Source organism: Capsicum annuum, chromosome 10 (assembly GCF_002878395.1).
Source record: "Capsicum annuum cultivar UCD-10X-F1 chromosome 10, UCD10Xv1.1, whole genome shotgun sequence".
Taxonomy (NCBI): domain Eukaryota; kingdom Viridiplantae; phylum Streptophyta; class Magnoliopsida; order Solanales; family Solanaceae; genus Capsicum; species Capsicum annuum.
The window spans coordinates 5677177-5698391 of record NC_061120.1 but is presented as its reverse complement, the minus strand read 5'-3'; the positions used below and the strand labels follow the sequence as shown (position 1 = coordinate 5698391).

The 21215-nt window shown below is 35.5% G+C and overlaps 1 pseudogene; it reads right to left on the bottom strand.

Annotated features, from left to right (window-relative positions):
- LOC124888082 overlaps window positions 1-21215 on the bottom strand; it is a 141479-nt pseudogene that overhangs the window by 90994 nt on the left and 29270 nt on the right.

Here is a 21215-nt window from a genome sequence, read left to right as displayed (position 1 = left end):
CCAGCCGCCAACTCGGTCTCCAACAGCCGAAGCTCGGTCTTCAGCCGCAGCTCCATCTCAGCACCGGAATCCCCCGGAAGCCGGTCAACACTGGGATTGGTTTCCGGCTTGGTCTACAAGCGTAATCCGGTGACTTCTAACCTTTGTTTTTTCGTTATTTCATATTTCATTTTATTTCATTATTCCATATTTCATTCTTCGTATTATGCTAGTAGTAGCCCCTGTACCTTGACTTGCGTGGGATTTGTGGATATTATCTGTTGTCTGTTGTTGCTGTTGCTGTGGTCGTTTCTTGCACTGTTTTGGATTGGGTTATCGACTGGGAATCTGTATTTGGGGCTGTGGGTGTTGAGTCCAGTGGTCTTTGCCCCCTAATTGAGTATAGTTTTATTTCGGGAGTATTTCTTTGAATTTGTGTGAGCCTTGTATTTCTTGTTGCTGCTTTGATACTACCATCGTATATATCTTTATATTTTCTTATACTTTCGTGTAGTTGTGGCTGTGGGCGGTAATGGGTAGATAGGGTCATGTCCGAGGGGGTTGGGGCGTGGGGCCGTGGTGGGGCCGGGGGATGAGAAGAGGGTGGGAGTGGGAGGGAGGCCAAGGTTTGGCCCGGGGTAGTGGAGGGCGTGTGGATAGTGACGGTAGGCTGAGGGTTGGGTCTTGGAATATAGGGACCCTTCAGGGTAAGTCCATAGAGCTTGTGAAGATTCTTAGGAAGAGAAGGATCAACATTGCGTGTGTTCAAGAGACCAAGTGGGTAGGGTCTAAGGCTAGGGATGTGGATGGTTACAAGCTGTGGTACTCTGGGAGCGAGAGGCGTAGGAATGGAGTTGGCATCTTAGTAGATGAAGAGCTTAGAGGTCAGGTAGTAGAGGTGAAGAGGATCAACGATAGGTTGATGACTATTAAGTTGGTCTTTCGGGGGTTTACCCTGAACGTGTGTAGTGCTTATGCGCCGCAAGTGGGATCGGAGGGGGAGGAGAAGATGCGGTTTTGGGAGGCTTTGGAGGAGGTGGTGAGAGACGTGCCTAGTTCGGAGAAGATTGTTGTAGCAGGGGATTTCAACGGGCACATTGGGGCGTTACCGGAAGGCTTTGGTGATGTGCATGGTGGTTTTGGTTTTGGGGAGAGAAATGAAGAGGGGGCTACTCTATTGGAGTTTGCGAGGTCCTTTGGGCTGGTGGTGGTGAACTCGGGCTTCCCGAAGAAGGACGAGCACCTGATCACCTTTCGAAGCGCGATAGCCAGGACCCAGATTGACTTTCTGTTGCTTAGGAAAGGGGATAGGGCGTTGTGCAAGGACTGTAAAGTCATCCCAAGTGAGAATCTTTCGACCCAGTATAGGCTCTTGGTTATGGATTTGGGTATAAAGAAGAATAGAAAAAGGAGGAGTAAGGAGTGTAGACCTAGAATTAAGTGGGGCGGCCTGACGCCAGTGAATGCGTGGGAGATAGGGGAGAGGTTGGGGGTGTGGGAGTGTAGGGGGGACGTGGATAGTATGTGGGATAGGGCGGCAAGGTGCATCAGGGAGAATGCAAGTGAGGTGTTGGGTGTTTCTAGGGGCCGGGCCGGGCACCATCGGGGGGATTGGTGGTGGAATGAAGAGGTGGAGAAGAAAGTGGGGACCAAGAAAGGGGCGTATGCTAAGTTGGTGGAGAGTAAGGACGAAGAGGAGAAGCGGATAAACAGGAAAGAGTACAAGCTAGCGAGCAAGGAGGCTAAGTCAGCAGTCACGGCAGCTAAGACGGCCGCTTTTGAGAGCTTGTATGCAGGGTTACAGGGGAAAGGAGGGGAGAAAAAGCTGTTTAGACTCGCTAAGGCTAGGGAGAGGAAGGGTCGTGACCTCGATCAGGTGAGGTGCATTAAGGGGGAGGACGGTAGAGTGTTGGTGGAGGACGGCCATATTAAGAATAGATGGCAGTCGTACTTTCATAGGCTCTTGAATGACGAAGGGGATAGAGCTATTGTGTTGGGGTAACTGGAGCACTCAGAGGAATGTCGGAATTTTAGCTATTGTAGACGTTTTAAGGTAGAAGAGGTTAGATAGGCTGTTCGCAGGATGCGAAGGGGTAGGGCGACGGGGCCGGATGAGATACCGGTGGAGTTTTGGAAGTTCGTTGGAGAGGCTGGTGTAAGGTGGTTGACTGGATTGTTTAATGAAATCTTCAGGACGGCAAAGATGCCCGAGGCTTGGAGGTGGAGTACCATGATCCCTCTCTATAAGAATAAGGGGGACATTCAGAGTTGCAATAACTATAGGGGGATTAAGTTATTGAGTCACTCTATGAAGATCTGGGAGAGAGTGGTCGAGGTGAGGCTGAGATGGATAGTGTCTATTTCGAAAAACCAGTTTAGATTTATGCCCGGCCGCTCGACGACGGAGGCAATCCACCTGGTACGGAGGTTGGTGGAACAGTATAGGGAAAGGAAGAAGGATCTGCACATGGTGTTTATCGACCTGGAGAAGGCTTACGACAAAGTCCCCAGGAAGGTGCTTTGGAGATGCTTGGAGGTGAGTGGAGTACCGCTGGCATATATCAGAGCAATTAAGGATATGTATGATGGGGCGAAAACCCAGGTGAGGACGGCGGGAGGAGACTCAGAGCATTTCACTGTCCTGACAGGATTGCATCAGGGATCTACTCTTAGTCCCTTTTTGTTTGCGTTGGTGATGGATGTGTTGACGCGGGGTATTCAAGGGGAGGTGCCGTGGTGTATGCTTTTTGCAGACGATGTAGTTTTGATAGATGAGACTCGAGGGGGTGTGAATGACAAATTAGAGGTGTGGAGGCAAACTCTTGAGTCTAAAGGGTTCAGGGTGAGCAGAAGCAAGATAGAGTATGTGGAATGCAAGTTTAATGACGTGAGGCGGGAGAATGAGGTGGTAGTGAAGCTGGAAGCACAGGAGGTATGTAAGAGGGATAATTTCAAGTATCTTGGGTCCGTGATCCAGAGTAACGGTGAGATTGACGAGGATGTCTCGCACCGTATTGGGCGGGATGGATGAAGTGGAAGCTCGCGTCGGGGGTGCTGTGTGATAAGAAGGTGCCGCCCAAGCTTAAAGGCAAATTCTACAGGGTGGTAGTCCGTCCGGCCTTGTTGTATGGAGCGGAGTGTTGGCCATTTAAGAACTCCCACATCCAAAAAATGAAGGTGGCAGAAATGCAGATGTTGCGCTGGATGTGTGGGCTGACTAGAGGGGATAGAGTTCGGAATGAGACTATCCGGGAAAAGGTTGGTGTGACTTCAGTGGAGTGCAAGATGCGGGAAGCCCGATTGAGATGGTTTGGACACGTGAAGAGGAGGGACATGGATGCCCCGGTCCGTAGGTGGGAGAGGCTGGCGTTGGATGGTTTTAGGCGGGGTAGGGGTAGGCCGAAGAAGTACTGGGGTGAGGTGATTAGGCGGGACATGGAGCAGTTACAGCTCACCGAGGACATGACCCTAGATAGGAAGGTCTGGAGGACGCGAATTAGGGCAGAGAACTAGGGCCAGTTTGGGTCGCTAGTGTAGGGAATTACTTGGTGGGGGTTTTATTCCTGTTATGATTCCGTGTTCCGTGTTCCATGTTTTATTACGAATCTGTGTGCTTTCCTCTATTTTATATTACTTATGGGTGCCGTATTTATGTTATGTAATCTGCTTCTGTGCTTTACTATGTGTTTGTGTGGTATCTCATGCCTTGAGCCGGGGGTCTATCGGAAACAGCCTTTCTACTTCTTTAGAGGTAGAGGTATGGACTGCGTACATCTTACCCCCCCAGACTCCACTAGGTGGGAATACACTGGGTTTGTTGTTGTTGTTATGTATGTGTTGAATAAAACTCGAGTGCTCTAGTATCCGTATTAAAGCACAAGAGGAGATGGTTGTAACATATCACTTTTTATATCATATTGTTGTATTGTATTGTGTTGTATTATATTGTTTTAATGAATATAATGTTTGAATAAATGGTATGCTTTCCGGCAAATTGAAAAATAAGCCTGCAAGAAAAGTATAGTAGGAAGATGATGGAACAACAAATTTAATTATAAGGATCTTCAAAATTTGATGAAATAAATACTAAAAATTAAAAATATGATTGAGTTCACTGTCGTCTTGTTTAAAACCCAACAAATTTTTGTAAGCTGAGTTGCTTTTGTTATGGAAAATACACGGACTGCTATATAAAGTTAAATATTATTTGAATAACCAAGTAGACTATATCTATGTACATAAGATGGATCACTAGATTAAAGGGAAAAAAAAATGCTGATTTATTAATTTAGGCTCTAGAATTTAAAAGGGAAAATTCTCTCAAATATATCTTAATTTGGATTAGATTTGTTGTAACAGGTTTGAACTTTGAGGGGATCGTATGATCTCCCTAGAACTTTGTGGAGTCCTATGATCCCCTTAAACTATTTATTTATGTATTTTATTGACATTTATTTGCACTAAATTTTTTTAAACATTTTTTATTTTTCCATTAATCAATAAATGTCACTAAAATACACTAATAAATAGTTCAGAGGGATCATGAATTCCCGCAGAATTCAAGCGTGTTAGAACAAATTTCACTAAAGTGTGGGTATTATTGAACATTTTTCCTATCAAAAAATTAAATTAATTATATAATATAAAAAATGTGACTTAACTTATATTTGTTTATAATTAAATATTATATTTTTATATCATGAGGTTGATCTGGACTTAGCATGGGCCTTACGCAACTACCAATTTTTTTAAGGTAAAATTTCACATATAGTCTTCTTAGAGTATCTATAACTAACTTTCTAGTCTAAATTTCGTATTTACAATTCATAGACAAAATAAATGACAGTTTTATGTATATATAAACAAAAAAGAAGGAAAAATCCATAACAACTAAAAGAGATAAAAAAAGGAAATTTTAATGTAATAAATGTCCTTAATCTTCTCCAATTTTCCATTTATTTCTCTGATATAACAGATCAATAAATATAATGCGCTAATTACGCCCTCAAAAGTTGATAATTTTTTTTTAAAATTGTGATCTACAGGAGAAAGTTGGTAATTCGTGCATACAAAATTCTGGTATATACAATTTACGTAAATTATTTTTTACTTGAATTTATTTACTTAAATCCTTTTTTGATTCTAATACACAATGAAAATTGGTTCAGTTTCAACATAATGAAAATCGATTTTATTATTGGTTTAAATTAGATTTTCGAAATTGAATGCATAATATAAACTTAAAAAACTTTCAAATTGTCAATTTTGTAATTACTATTATTTTTTATACAATAACTTCAATTGTAATTTTATGTTTCAATTTTCGTATTCAATTTTTATTTTCGTAATTTTGGACTATTTTCAAGAAGTTGTTAAAAGGTTATAATCCTTGTTTGTGTTAGTTTATTTTTTCTAAATCCCATTTGTAATTACAATTTGTGTGATGTATTCATTCATTACTCTACTACATATTTCATAATATACAATTGACATTCTTTTAATATTTTTTTATGTATATCTATTAATAGTATATTTGAATTTCTGTATATCTGTTAATATAAGTGTATAATTGTATTTGTATATCTGTTTTAAAGTTAAAAAGATTGTTTTTATTATTTGAATATCTATTGTTTGTATATCTGTATATTAGTTTACATAAATTTGATATTTGTATATCTGTTGTTTGTATATCTATATATACATATATGCAAATGAAGTATACATATATTCAAATCAAAACTGTTGTTTATTATTTGTATATCGGTTGCTTGTATATCTGTATATACAAATTTGAATGTTGTTTGTAAACGATATTTCAAACGAAATATACATATATTCAAATCAAAATTTTTGTTTATTATTTATATATCTGTTGTTTGTATATCTGTATATACAAATTTGAATGTTGTTTGTAAACGAAATATGCATGCAAACGAAATATACATATTTGTATATCTGTTGTTGTATATCTGTATATACATATATGCAAACGAAATAAACATATACATATATGTTTATTATTTGTATATCTATTATTTGTATATCTGCATATACAAATTTGAATGTTTTACATAATAACAAATTTGAATTTATATGCATATATGCACTCTAAAACTGTATATATCTATATATGCATTATTCTTCAAAATGTATATGTGAAAGTTAACTGTATATACATATATGCAAATTATATATACATATATCAAAAATACAAACTGTATATACATACACTATAACTCTATATATATATGCATGTATTATTCTATATAAAAAAAAAGTATACGTATCTACATATATTGAAATAAAAATGTATATTGACCAACAATTCTGTTTCATGAGAATATATACAAAAAGACCTCGTAATCATTGTCAACTTTAATTTATTGCTCCCCCTTTTAGATTTAGATACCTTAAAATATTTTTTTCTTTCCGCCTTTCTAGAAGAAGCAAAAAAAATTTCTTTTTTTTTTTTTGATAAATCATCCATAAAAAAAATGGGAAAGTGACTTACATAATATATAAAAATTTATATTATAAAATAAAAATTCGCAAAAACAAAAAAACTATAAAAACGGGGGAGTGCTCTCCCTTTTCTATTTTTTTTTGTAAAAGATATGAACAACGAAGAAATTTAACGACTAACTGACATAATATATAATAATTTAAAAAATTAAATCCAATGTCAATAAATATCCTAAACTGATTTTCTGGGGTGAAAAATCTGCAACAACGATTTATCACAGAGAAATCAAGGATTATATTTTGTGATATTAGAGAGTGACTTTGAGAGAAAAATAAGGAGAAAAAAGTTGAAGAAAATCTCTTGAATAATCATGTATTATGATGTTGCCAATATTGTCGTTTCTTTAATTTAAAATCGAGGATATCAGAGTGATTTTGAGAGAAAATTAAGAAAAAAATAGTTGAAGAAGATATTATCAAAAATCTTGTGGTTTGATATTCCATTGTTGCCTTTTTTTGAGTCAATAGGATAGAGAGAGAATAGAAAGAAAATACCAAAAATAAATATATGAGAGAGAAAATTGATATATACAAATCTTAATATATTTGTATTAAGGGCCCACAAAAAAACTAACTTTTAACTACTAAATGACTATGAATTGTAATTTTTTAAAACATGAACCATACAATGTAATTAATATAGTATTTTGTCTATAATATGTAATTTTTCCTTTCTTTAAAAAATAAGAACACTAAGGGCCACCAAAATGAAAAGTAATAAAGTGCAAATTATCCCCTATATATTTATTAGAGTGAAAATTGTTAGTTATAACAATAATTTTAGCAAACTGCTTTAATAGCTTTTTAATTGCAAGTTGTAGCATTTTTTTTAAAAAAAATTAATCAATTTATTTTATTTTAAAAAATCGACAATAATTTTTTAAAGAATACTTAACTCCCTTTTTTTTTTTAGAGATTTTTATCCATATCTCATAAATAAATGTGTTGATAATTATAAAAGGAGTAAAATATGAAAAATATTATATCTACGTTTATAATTTTTTTTACCTTTTCATGAAAACAACAACAACAACAACAAACCCAGTGTATTCCTACAAAGTGAGGTTTGGGGAGGGTAAGATGTATGCAGTCCATACTGCTACCTCCGAAGAAGTAGAGAAGCTGTTTTCGATAAACCTCCGGCTCAAGATAAAGACTAGTAAACAGAGGGATGGATGACATAATAGAAAATCAGGAATAAGAAATAGTAAAATAGAAATCAGGGACATACGAAATACGCGAAATATGGGCGACACGAAATAAGAAAATAGGAACTAAGACATAAGACATAGGACACCCACCTAGGCGTAACATACAGTCACAAACCAGGGACACCTATGTACAGACGTAGGATTACTAACTCGGCTACACAAGAACTCTCCTGACTGCAAGCTACAACCCACACACTCACATTAGCCTTCTACCCTAATCCGCGACCTCCAAACCTTCCTATCTAGGGTCATGTCCTTAGTCAGTTGGAGCTGCTCCATATCATGTCTAATTACCTCCCTCCAATATTTCTTCAGTTTACCTCTACTCCTCCTGAAGCCATCCAGAGCTAGCTTCTCACACCTCTAGACTGGGGCATCTGTGCCCCTCCTCATCACATGCCCAAACCATCTCAGTCTTCTTTTTCGCATCTTGTCCTCTACCGAAACCACTCCCACCTTCTCCCAGATAATCTCATTCTAACTTTGTCCCCTCTAGTAAGCCCACACATCCAAATTAACATTCTCATTTCCGCTACTTTCAATTTTTGGATGTGAGAGTGCTTGACTGGCCAACACTCCGCTCCATACAATCTGACCGGAGGGACTGTCACTCTATAGAATCTGTCAATACTCCCGAGGCGAGCCTCCACTTCATCCAACCTGCTCCAATACATTTAGAGACATCCTCATCGATCTCACCATTCTCCTAAATCATAGACCCAAGATACTTAAAACTATCCGTCTTACAGACATCCTGGGAGTTTAACCTCACCAGCATTTCGTCCTCCTACCTCAAGTCACCAAACTTGCATTCCAAATATCCTTCTTGGACCTACTCAACCTGAACCCCTTAGACTCAAGGGTTTTCCTCCAAATCTCTAATTTGTCATTCACCCCCCCCCCCCCCCCGCGTCTTATTAATCAGCATTATATCATCCGCAAATAACATACACCAAGTCACCTTGCCTTGAATGCTCCGCGTCAACACGTCCATACCAATGCAAATAGGAACAGACTAAGAGTCGATCCCTGGTGCAACCCTGTCTCAATCGAAAAATGCTCTGAGTCTCCTCCCGCTGTCCTCACCCAGGTCTTCCCCCATCGTACATGTCCTTAATAGCTGATGTACACCACTGGGACCCCTCTTACCTCCAAAGAACCTCCATTGGGACTGTATCATACGCCTTTTCCAACACCTTTTTATGAAAAAACTCTCATTTTTCCAGAATAACTTTATTGGAAAATATTTATTTGTTAATTCACACGTTTTATCTTAACTATTTTCTTTCGGTATTCATCTTCATAAATAATTGTAAATAATGTAAAAATATTATATTGTAAATAAATTTCATAAATGTAAAATGTACTAAATAGTTACTCTATTAATATCTATAAATTAAGTGATCACCATTTTATGTATAAATTCTCACGATTGGTTGTCTTATTACTACTTTTAATATGAATTACATACAACGAGATCTCATTAAGAAATATGATTTAGTGAATGAGGTATATTAATAAAGTGATTTGAATAGATTTGTCAAATTAAATGACACTAAGCAAATTTTACACCTTTTTAATAGACTAAAATTCATTAATAAGAATACATTATTTGTATATAGCATCGTACATATTATTTCGTATATCAACACATTAATTTCATATATTACACCTTTTTCACACACCAAAATCTGTTTTATGATTTTAAAATAAAAAATTTATACATTTATATATCAAACAAAAATCATATATTGTATTCCATCTAACTCTATGAATCAAGATGTATAAATTTATATGTTAACAAAAAAATTGATAATTAAAAGCAAATAATTTAGATATTATTGAATTTTATTGATTGTTCAATTTTTATTTGTGGATGAAAACGAAAAAATAAACACTCGAAGAGAAGGAGGAGGAGGAGAACACCTGTGTTGATTGATATTTAAGAAGATTAAACAATCGATATTTGATAATGAGTGATTGAAGAAGAAAGTCATATAGATGTTAATAAAGGAGTAAAACCATTTTTAGAGGAAAAAAAGGATGGTTGATATTTTGATAATGGTTATCCCTTTTTGTAGATATGATTTTTTTATCATGTATAAAAATTAAATTTTCTTCTTTATAATAATTTAAAAATAATTTTTTTAGTTATAACTTGCAAAATTAAAAATATTATCATAAATTACAATTTTCAATCTAAAAAATGCTATTTAGATTTTTCCTTTGCCATAAATGAATTTTCATCTACTCAGCCTGTACGGTTTGTTTTAATTTATTTAGGCATCACACTGAGGGTCACTAAAATTGAAAATAATAAATGAATTTTAACTATTCAGCCTATAGTATAGGGTTTGTTTTCATTTGTTAAGAGGGGACTACTAGCACGTTTCTTGATGTTATATATGTTTTCTACCGACAATCTTTTCATACACTTTTAAAATAATTTAAATTATAAATTTTGTTTTGCATATGATTTTTTTATATAGTTTCTACTTATATATAAATTTATTTTAAAAAATTAGAGATTATATATATCCGAATTTATGTGAAAACTAAGATGTTTAACCAAAATAACTATTTCGTGGCTAACGTGTAGGAACAAGATATATTGTGACATATCTCGTTTCACAAAACTAACACAAGTAATGTGTTTCTCGTATTAATAAAAATCAAATTTTAAAAGATAGCATAAATAATATTTAAAAATGTGCTTTTGTAACAATATAATAATTTATAAAAAAAATACAAATGAAAATGATAAATGATCATGTTTAAGAGTCTGATCTCTAATTTTGCAGTTTTTCCTCTAAAAATAATACAAATAATACTTCCTTCACTAAATAAAAGCATCATCGTAGAAATAATGTTTGATTGAAAGGTAAAAAAATCATTCGCTTTTACATAGACACTTAAATGCACACATTATATGTGTATATCATGTTAATTATTACAAAATTCATATTACTACACTCTTAATGGATTAATACTTAATATAAGTAGTAATACTATGTGTCATAATAAAAAGTTGTATATAGTATAAATTTTTCGCATTAGAGTATTGATTGACTATATTATAACTTTTGCAGTGTAATGTTTCTCTGGATCCTATTAATGTGGGATGCTTTGTGTATCAAATTATCTCTTTTAAATTGTATCATCGAAAATTCAAAATATAAGGCTCTTTTGCTTTATAAATACAATCTTACTCAAAGTGTAATTCTTTCTTCAAAGGTAAAATTTTAATCTCTTTTAAATTTATAAATATTATGATTTTCTAGATATATCAAATAAGAAAGGATTTAATACATAAAATATACCTAATTGTAAAATTCTAATTTTTTTTAAAAAAATAATTGAGTGAGTATTTTTTCAAGTGCGATCATTATTTTAAAATGGTAAAAAAGTGAACTTCACTTTGCTATAGTTATTAAAACCTTTAAATATGTAGTAATAACATAAATTTTAAACTTTTCATTTTACCTTTTATGACATAATTTTTAGCTTAATATTTTTTTTTAATTTGTGTGTTTGGCGCATTCATATAGACTGAAGGAGAAGAAATAAAATAGATTTAACTAAGAAAAGTAGATAACAACAACAATTTAATAATTGAAACAATTTAAAGTATGTTGTATTTCAAATTTATTAAAAGTAATTGAAAATTATAAAGTTGTCATTATCCTCAATCCTCATGTCAAAATTACTACTCCAAGCAATGACTAGTATGATAAACTCCAATTTAAGCCAACCTATGTTAATTGAGAAAATTGAAGGAAAAATGTCTTTTAAATTTTCATCATGGTATTGGTGACATTGACCAACTTAAAGGGTCAAGCATAATTAAGAAATTTGATTAAGTTAATTATGGACTTGGTTAATATTTTCAAAACTTTCTAATCTTTCTAAAAATACAAATCAACCTACACCTCTTTACTCTTCAAATCAACTGTCTCTCCCTCCCCCCTCTTTCGCCGACGTATTTTCTCAAACTTCTCCCAACTAACAGTTCTGCAAATTATTTGCTTCGGCGATTCAACCTTCGGCGATAACTAGTTTTGAGTTTCTTTTCGACTCTCAACCATCAATTGAAGTGACAACATTCTCTAACAACAACAACTTCGAGTTCTTTATCGTTCCTTTTCAATCATCACATATAAAATTAGACTTTTTAGTTATGAAGAAAAAGAGGAACTTGAGTCAACTTCTCTTCTAGATTAGTTAACAAATTAAATTTTTGTTGCTTAAATTTGAAATGGGGACTCAAGAAAATCCTAATTTGTTGCTACTGTAGTTCTTGTTGTCGAACTGATGATTCGATTTGTTGGATTTTGATGGTTGTTTTTTATTGTTTGTGTTTGTACAAACAAAACAACAATGTTGATGTTCTTGGTGTGTGTGTGTTGTGTTGCTGTGTTGATTTATTATTTGTGGGTTGTTGCTGTTCATAGTAAAATGTTGTATTGATATTAAATGGTAAAATATTATTATTGCTTTATTGAATAAAATCTTGTTACTATTTTTTTTTTTTTTTTGCAACAGATGATTAAAAGCAAATAATTAAGATATTATTGAATTTTATTCATAGTTTAATTTTTATTTGTGGATGAAGACGAGAAAATATACACTCAAGAAGGAGGAGGGAAAGGAGGAGGAAAGAACACTTGTGTTGATTGATATTTAAGAAAATTAAACAATGATATTTGATACTAAGTAATTGAAGAAGAAAGTCATATTTAATGAAGAAGTAAAACCATTTTTAGAGGAAAAAAAAAGGATGACTGATATTCTGATAATGATTGTCATTCCTCTTTATAGATTGATATTTATAATAATTTAATTTTTTTTTTTTTTTGTTATAACTTAAAATTGTAATTTTCAATGTAAGAAATGTTATTTAGATTTTTTCTTTTGCCATAAATGAATTTTCATCTACTCAGCCTGCACGGTTTGTTTTCATTTATTTAGGCATCACATTAAGGGCCACTAAAGTTAAAATTAATAAATGAATTTTCATCCAGTCAGCCTGTACGGTCTTTTTTCATTTATTTAGTCATCACATGAGGGCCCCTAAAATTAAAATAAATAAATGAATTTTGAAGTAATCAGCTTATACGGTTTGTTTTCATTTGTTAAGAGGGGACTACTAGCACGTCTCTAGATGTTATATGTCTCATACGAGCTCTACTGATTCATTCTAACCATAAACTAGAGTCATTTTTGATTCTGTAATATTTTCTTCATTAATCACTTTAAATTTTTTTATTTTTGTATAAAGATCATTTCTTTTTGAAGTACATTTTTGAGGGTTCGAATCTCTCTCTTTCTGTATTTTCACCTAATTCACTAATGTGAATGACCAAAATGTATCAAATAGCAATGGAAACTTTTTTTCTACCGACAACCTTTTCATATATCTTTGAAATACTTTAAATTATAAATTATATTTTATATATATAATATTATTTATATAGTTTTTAAATATATATAAATTTATTTTAAAAAAATTAAAGATTATATATCCAAATTTATGTCAAAGCTAAGATGTTTAACAAAAATATCTATTTCATGAGAAAAGTGTAGAAACAAGATATATGGTGACATATCTCCATCAAAAAACTAATAGTCAAAAAAATAATATTTAAAAGATAGCCGAAACTCCCTAGGTTTTGACCCTTGAAAATTTTTCTAGGTTTGGTGCTCACTGGACTGGGTATGACTCAAGGTGCGAGTCGTATAGAGTGGGTATGAGTCGTATGACCCGTCATATGTTGTCCAGTGTTAAGTGGTGGTAGGATGGTTAGGTTCTAGAATGAGTACGACTTGGGGGTACCAGTTGTATATTAGGGTACGAGTCATAAGGTAGACTCGTATGGTGACCAGTGTTCCATCTTCTTTTGATCCTATTCTTGAATGGATACAATTCAATGGTACGAGTCGTATAGGTTGGGTATGACTTGGTTGGGTAGTTGTATCTTGGTCAGTGTTTGGGTCCAAGGTTCTGGACAGGGTACGAGTGGTGTGTACCGCTCGTACAGGAAGGTACGAGTCGTATGGGTGAGTCATACCCGCCCGAGCGGATTTTACAGCTTTTAACTAGGGGTATTCTGGACATTTTCTTTCTTAATCCTTTTATAACCCATAACTTATATTGCACTTGGGACATTATCTACCCTATTGTTTCACTCTTAAACACATCAAAATATTCTTAAATCCTCTCTAAGGCTCTTGGGTAAAAGGAAGGCTAGGGTTTCATCCTTGAGGGCAATTAAAGGCTTGATTGGTGTTTTTTCTTCATCTTCTTGATAATCTAAGGCATGTTAATCTTCCCTCATTATTGGTTTCAACTAAAGGCATGACTTACAAACTGTTTTATGGTTTAATTATTGCATAGTTTTGGATTTTCAAATATCAAAATTGGGGTTTTACTTCTAATGGATGGTTTATAGTTTCCTATTCTTTCAATGGTGAATTACAAGGGTTAATTATTGGTTTTCATGGTTAAATATTGGTTTGGTCAAATTGAATGCATGGGGAAAAGGTTAGTTGGTTAAAGGTTTTGGTTTTGGTAATGGTATGCTCTCAAGGTGTTTGACAAAATGCCTATGATATTGTTTTTATTATATTACTTGATTGTAATGAAACTATTGCATGGTATGGTTTGGTAATGGAATTCTAAATAGGATAAATGGTTTAAATGATTTTGAATGGTTAATTAGTATGGCCTCGGTGGACATGGTTTTGATTTAAATGGTTTGGAAAGGCCTTGGTGGCCATGGTTTTTGGAGTCAAATTGGTTTAATGGTTTTGGTTTGGCGTAAATAGATTGACTTGCAAGCTCTGGTGTTGGTATGACGATATCGACGATTAATTTCTAATAAATATGAATCCTTGGAAATTGGTTGGTTATGTGTAAATGCTTTTTAATTAGGCTTAAAAAAGGAGGTGTACCAGTGGTACGAGGAATGGGATGAGGTAAAGGGTGATGTTGAGGAGTCGTTCTTGTGGGGGAATTTCTCTAATGCTTTTCTGGATCGCTTCTTTCCTCAGAAACCAAGGGAAGGAAAAGTGGAGTAATTTGTGAATCTAAACCAAGGAAATATGGTGGTTAAGGAATATGCCTTAAAGTTCCATCAGTTGTCAAGGTATGCTCTAAGAATGATGGATGATATGAGGGAAGAATGAGGAAGTTTTCCTCAGGACTGTTCGAGAGTTGATCCTTGAAAGCAAGGTTATTTCTTATATGACCCATATGTGTCTGTATGTTTTGGTTTTGATCTCGAGGTTATTTCAAACACTTTTTTTATTTCTACCTTGATAGGTGACTCTGTGGTTGTTAAATACGTCTATAGGGGTGTGTGGCATCTGGTTGTAGTAGGCAGATTGTGGTGGATTTATTGAACCAGATATGGTGGATTATGATGTCATTCTGGGTATGGATTAGTTACATTCTTGTTAAGGGTCCTTAGATTTTTAGACCCGTAAACTTGTTTTTAGGTTACCTGGTGAATTGATTATTGAGTGGGATGGTGGTTCTCTTGCTCATAGGAGGAGGTTTGTATCTTATCTTAGAGCTCAGAGGTTAATCTCTAAGGGGTGTCTCTACCACTTGATCTGGGTTTAAGATTCTAACTTGGAAGTTCTTTTTTTTTTTTTTCATTTAGTTCTGGTAGTAAATGAGTTTCCTGAAATCTTTTCTGATGATCTTCCTAGTGTTTCTCCAGATACGGAGATTGAGTTTGGTATTGATTTAGTTTCGGACACTCGTCCAATATCTATTCCTCCGTATAAAATGGCTCCTGCTGAGTTAAGAAAACTCATGGAAAAACTTAAAGATCTTTCGAATAAGGGTTTCACTCATCCTAGTATACCACCGTAGGGTGCATTGACTTTGTTCGTGCGCGTAAGAAGTTCTCTTTAGATGTACATTTACTATAGGCAGTTGAATAAGGTAATGGTTAAGGACAAGTATCCTCTTCCAAGGATTGATGACTTATTTGATCAGCTGGTCTAAGATAGATCTTCAGCCTGGGTATCATCAGCTTAAGATTAGGGAAGTGGATTTCTCTAAGACAACTTTTCGTACTCGGTATGGGTACTTTGAGTTCTTGATGATACATTTGGATTGAAGAATGCCCCAACGACGTTAATGGAATTGATAAATAGGGTCTGCAAGCAATTCTTGGATCTCTTTGTCATTGTATTCACTGAAGACATTTTGGTGTATTCTAAAAATGAGGTCGATCATGCTAAACATCTTCATGTGGTATTGCAGACCTTGAAGGAGTAGCATTTGCATGCCAAGTTCTCCAAGTGTGAGTTTTAGTTGAACGCTGTGACTTTTCTCAGCTGCGTTATTTCTAGTAAGGGGATTATTGTGGATTCGCAGAAGGTGGTTGTGGTAAAAAGGTTGCCTATACCCATGACTCTAAATGACATTCAGAGATTCTTGGGTTTGGCAGGTTATTATAGGAGATTTGTGAAAGGTTTTTCTTTTATAGCTCCTCTATTAACTAAGTTGACTCAGAAGAAGGCAAAGTTTTCTTGGTCGGATGCTTCTGAGGGCAGTTTTGAGAAGCTGAAGGACAAGCTTACTTCAGCTTCTATTTTGACATTACCTGAAGGTAATGAGGGATTTGTGGTTTATTATGATGTGTCTTGGGTAGGACTTGGTTGTGTTTTGATATAGCATGGGAAGTTGATTTGCTATGCTTTCAGGCAGTTGAAGGTACATAAGAGGAATTATCCTACTCATGATTTGTAGCTTTTCGCATTGGTATTTGCATTGAAAATCTGGCGGCATTATTTGTATTGTGTGCATGTGGATATCTTTTCTGATCATAAGAGCCTTCAGTGCGTGTTTACTCAGAAAGAGCTAAATCTCAGGTAGAAGAGATGGTTGGAGCATCTCAAGGATTATGATATGAGTCTTCACTACCACTCAGGTAAGGCTAACGTGGTTGCTAATGATCTTTGCAGGTTATACATGGGGAGTTTGGCTTATGTGGAAAAGAAGAAATGGTAGTTGGTGAAGGATATTCATCGCTTAGCTAATCTTGGAGTTCGTCTTTTAGACTCCGAGGATGGTAGTGTGTTGGTACAGAAAGTGGTTTGATCTTCTCATGGTGCGGAGATCAAGGAGAAGCAAATGTTGGATCCTGTCTTAATGAAAATCACGAGTGCGGGAGATGGGTAGAAAGTAATGGTATTTGAGATCAGTGGTGATGGTACCTTGAGGTATCAAGAAAGGTTATGTGTTTTGACGTGGATGGTTTACGTGAAAGAGTTTTGTCTTAGGCGCACGGTTCATGCTATGTTGTTCATCCCAGTTTGACTAAAATGTATCATGATCTCTAGGAAATGTATTGGTGGAATGGTATGAAGAGGGATGTGGTGGATTTTGTGGCCAAGTGCATGGTGTGTCAACAAGTGAAGGTTGAGCACATGTGACCTGGTGGTTTATATCAAGAAATCGAATTGCCAAAATAGAAAGGGAGGTAGTCAATATGGATTTTGTTTCTGGTCTTCCTCGGTCCTGGAATCAGTTTGATTTGATTTGGGTCATCATGGATAGGATGACAAAATGGACTCACTTCATGCCAGTGAGGACTAACTTTTCGGCTGAGGATTATGTGAGGTTGTATCTTCACGGGGTACCTATTTCGATTATCTTTGATCGTTATACGCAATTTTCATCTCACTTTTAGTAGTCTTTTCAGAAGGGATAGGGGACGAAAGTGAATCTGAGTACTGTTTTCCACCCGTAAATAGATGGGGAAGTAGAGAGGACTATTCAAACATTAGAGGCTATGCTTTAGGCATGTGTGATTGACTATGGTGGTAGATGGGTCGAGCATCTGCCTTGCTGGAGTTTGCTTACAATAATAGATATCATTCTAGTATTGGAATGACCCCTTTTGTGGTGTTGTATGATAGGAGGTATAGGTCTCTTATAGGGTGGTTTGAGGTTAGTGAGGAGGATATATTTGGTCCGAATTTGGTTTATCAGGCAATGGAAAAGGTTAAGGTGATTCGAGATAGGCTTAAGACAGTCCAAAATCACCAAAAGTCCTATACGGATGTTAGGCGTAGGGACTTGGAGTTTGAGGTTGCGGAAAAGGTATTCCTAAAGGTGTCGCCCATGAAGCAAGAAATGTATTTGGGGAAGAAGGGGAAGCTTAGTCCCCTGGTATATTGGTCCTTATGTGATTTAGCAGAGGGTTGGTAACGTGGCTTATGAGTTGGATTTGCCTTCTATTTTGAGCTCCATTCATCCGGTAGACAAATGTTGAGGAAGTGTCTTGGTGATCCTTCTTCCATGGTTTCCCTGGAGGGATTGGGTATCTCGAATTCTCTGTCTTATGAAGAGGTCCCGATGAGATATTGTGTCGGCAGGTTCGTCGGTTATAGACCAAGGATGTGGCCTCAGTTAAGGTTCTATAGCGGAACCACAAGGTGGAAAAGGCTACATGGGAAGTGGAGGTGGACATGAAGTCCAAGTATCCACATTTATTTCTAGATCCAGATATTCAATCGTAAGGTATATGTCCTTGATTTATATTTAATAATGCAAATGACTCTACTTGCTTTCTTTTCATCTTTGTTAAAAGTAAGAGTAGAGGCGTCTAGGGTTGGGTCAATATGTTTGATAATGCAAACCACTCTGACCTGTGTTTGGCCTACCTTGTTCATCATTCAGGAACGATTGTTCCTAGTGGGGGAGACTGAAATACCCTGGGTTTTGACCTTTAGAATTTTTTTTGGGTTTGGTGCTCACTGGACTGGGTACGACTCAAGGTACGAGTCGTATGAACCAGACGTATATTGTTCAGTGTTAGGTAGTGGTAGGATGGTTGAGTTCTGGAATAGGTATGACTTGGGGGTACCAGTCGTATGTTAGGGTACGAGTTATACGCTAGACTCATATGGTGACAAGTGTTCCATATTCTTTTCCTATTCTGTAATGGATATGATTCAATGGTACGAGTTGTATAGGTTGGGTAAGACTTGGTTGGGTTGCAGTTAGTGTTTGGGTCCAAGTGTAACGCCCCAAAATCTAGTTCCCGGGACGTCACACGGTGCTCCGAACTACAAGTAGTCCTGAGCTAACCCTGACTGCTTTCTACTAAATCTGAGTCTCAAATTGGGGAGGAACATGAATAAAATATCAATATGAGTGCAGAAAAACTATCCGAATAATTTGAACATATCTGGAAAGGCTAATCTCAATAATTTGATAAACAAATACCGAAAACACATAACATGACAACTGAAATCTAAAACTAAATCTAGTAGCCCGACAAACCTCTAATGACTGAATCTAGAGAGTCACTGGGACAGGCCCCAGCCGACTCAACTGCCTAGAAATAAATATGAAAACATCTACTAATGAAGCTAGAAATCTGAATAGCATAAGTCCCCGAACTATGAGGACTCACCAACTCCAGGGATGTAGATGAGATTCTCAAAAATCACGTTCACTGCTGAGACTGAGCACCTGAACCTACATTATGAGATAATGTAGCATATAGACGTATATGTGGATCAGTACTTTGAGGATGTACTGAGTATATGGGGGTGCATGCAATAAGTAAAAACATATCTCATAATCATCATTTATAAAACAATGCATGCTAAATGTAAATGACTCACATAGCTCGAGTAAATCTGCAATACTGAAATATGAAATCATGAATAATAAAACATATATTCTAGATCTTGTGGGTCATTACACTTAGTTCTAAAGTCTGTATTCTCTTCTTATTCTCAATCATGTAAGCTGGATGAAATCTGAAACTCATTCAGCATAGTAAATAATTTATCTCAATAATCTATTTTAAGAGTGGGGGAAATTTTTGGGAGGTTCTTCTAACTGACATGTACATCATGTGAGCATCCATGGTATCTCATGACTAGCCCTCGTAAGGTTAGGGCTGTTCTACCCTTGCCATCGAAATAGAACAATCTCATCTCAATGATCACTATCTCAGTCATCCACGTAAAGTGGGAATAATCTCAATTCCTATGGTCGCACGTAGTTCTGGGGTATGAAACCGTAGTAATGTACTCAACTTGGTGCTAAATACTACTCCAATTTCGTGCTCAAGATCTTCAAAAAATCCACTTTAAAAATAATCTCTTGGTTTATAGTAAAACCAACTGTAAAATCTGTAATCTCAATCTGTAAAGTGGATTTTAAATCTACTGTAATCAAAAGGTCAAATCTTTCTCAATAATCTCAAAACAATCTAATCATGGGGTGTTTATAGCACCAAAATTCTCAAAATAACAATCTCAAAGAGGGCTTAATGACCCATATATCTATCTCATGTTAAAACATCTCAAAACTCATGTTTGATAAGATAAACATTCATAAATCATCTTAAAATCTGAAAATTTCAGCAATATGCATAATAATATCAACATACTCATGTAATTCAACTTCTAAAATATTGAAAATCTCATAAACTCATTAATAGCAATATTGGGTATAAACCCAAACTTCAATTCATAGGAAAACATATAAAATCAAATAACTTTCGTAATAAAATCAAGTTTTGGACACAAGGACGAAAGGATTGTCCTTGTTCATAACCCCACATACCTTGGATGATGATCTTAGATGAACGAATTGCTCTTGAGACTCCATTTCTGTTTTTGAACGAAGATTCTTGAAGCTCTTGGTCTAGGGATCTTAATTCTTGAATCAATTTGGAAAAACAATGGTGGAAATCTTGAGTTTCTTGAATATTGGGTTGAAATCTTAGGGTTTTTATATTGAGAGGATTTGATGAAAAGTCAGCCTAATGTGGTTAAAATAGGATTTAATCTTGTGTTTGGGCGGATTGGGGTGGGAAAAATGACTCATTTGCCCTTGAAAACCCAAATAAAATAATGCTGAACAGGGATGCCCTCGCATCGCGACCCCTACTTAGATCAAATGGCCATCGCGATGCGGTACCTAATCAAGTCAATTGGCCATCGCGTCGCGACCTTTAGCTGGGTTGACTGGCCCTCATGACGCGGGCCTATCGTGAGTCATCACTGTTTTGAACGTCCAAACTCACCCTTACGCTAGTCCAAAAAACTCAAAGCTTACTCGAGATGTAATATGGACTTCCCCGATCATGAATCAACAAAAAAATCAACTAACGGAGGTTGGGAAGGTCGGAAATAAAATCCTAAAAGTTCGTAGGCTTAATAAATGACTAAGTCTCAATACTTAGCCAAATTTTCTAAGTGTGTGACCTTTCATGGCTTGCTTTAAAGGGCTTAGACAACAAGAAACTTTGCAGGGTCTTACAATATCTCCCTCTTGGGAAAATTCATCCTCGAATGTCACTAGTTAGGCTAGGAATACTGAGGAATCTAAGGATACATAATAGCATGCACAACTGAAATAAATTTCGAGACTGAATCTAAATCATTCTGAGTTTCTGAGTTAATCTATGAGTGCAAGAACTTATAATGAGAATGACTAGACAGCTAAATCCCTGACTAGAA